The 1,080-nt window shown below is 35.7% G+C and overlaps 1 protein-coding gene across 4 annotated transcripts in view; it reads right to left on the minus strand.

Annotated features, from left to right (window-relative positions):
• TRPM7 (transient receptor potential cation channel subfamily M member 7) overlaps window positions 1-1,080 on the minus strand; it is a 122,080-nt gene that overhangs the window by 80,183 nt on the left and 40,817 nt on the right. The gene's annotated exons all lie outside the window — the stretch shown is intronic.

Below are 1,080 nucleotides of genomic sequence, written 5' to 3' on the forward strand. Positions count from 1 at the left end.
AACAAGAGTGAAACTCCGTCTCAAAAAAAAAATTAAAAAAAAAAAAAAAGAATAGAAAAAGAATGTATAGTAGGCCTTTTATATCCATGGAATCTACACTTATGGTTTTAAGCAACCGTGGATCAAATATACTCAAGAAAAAAAACTGAGCCTGTACTAGCCTTTATTTACTTGTCATTATTCCCTAAACAATGCAATTTGCCGGGCACAGTGGCTCACGCCTGTAATCCCAGCACTTTGGGAGGCCAAGGCGCGTAGATCACGAGGTCAGGAGTTCAAGGTCAGACTGACCAAAATAGTGAAACCTTGTCTGTACTAAAAATACAAAAATTAGCTGGGCATGGTGGCAGGCACCTGTAATCCCAGCTCCTCAGAAGCTTGCGGCAGGAGAGTTGCTTGAACGTGGGAAGTGGAGGTTGCAGTGAGCTGAGATTGTGCTATTGCACTCCAACCTGCGCAACAAGAGCAAAACTCCGTTTCAAAAATACAAAACAAATCCAAAAATGCAATTTAACAACTATTTATATAGCATTTACACTGTGCTGGGCATTTTATTAATATTTTTATTTTAAGTAGAGATGGAGTCTATTTTGCCCAGGCTGGTCTCCAACTCCTGGCCTCAAGCCATTCTCCCATATTCTCAGAAGTGTTGAGATTATAGGCATGAGCCACTGAGCTTGGTCTATATTAGGGATTATAAGGAATCTAGAGATGATTTAAAGTATACAAGAGGGAGTGCATAGACTATATCTAAATACTATGATATCTGTAGACTTTGGTATCTGGGGGAAGTCTTGAAACCAAGCCCCCTGAAGGATGACTGTATAAATAATAAGCTAATAAAGGAGTAAGAAAATAATAAAAAAATACTTAATACTTAAAAATAAAAAAATACTTAATCCAAAATAATGTAAGGAAAAAAAAAAACAGAACAAAGATAAAAGTGAGACAGATAACTAATAACATAATGGTAAATTTACACTTAAATACACAGGAGACAACATTTTTAAAAACAATTAAAAGAGATCTTTGAAACGTAAGAAAAGGTTAAAAGTGTATACTCCAAGAATGTTAAGTTGC

Source organism: Cebus imitator, unplaced genomic scaffold, assembly GCF_001604975.1.
Source record: "Cebus imitator isolate Cc_AM_T3 unplaced genomic scaffold, Cebus_imitator-1.0 Scaffold651, whole genome shotgun sequence".
Taxonomy (NCBI): Eukaryota; Metazoa; Chordata; class Mammalia; order Primates; family Cebidae; genus Cebus; species Cebus imitator.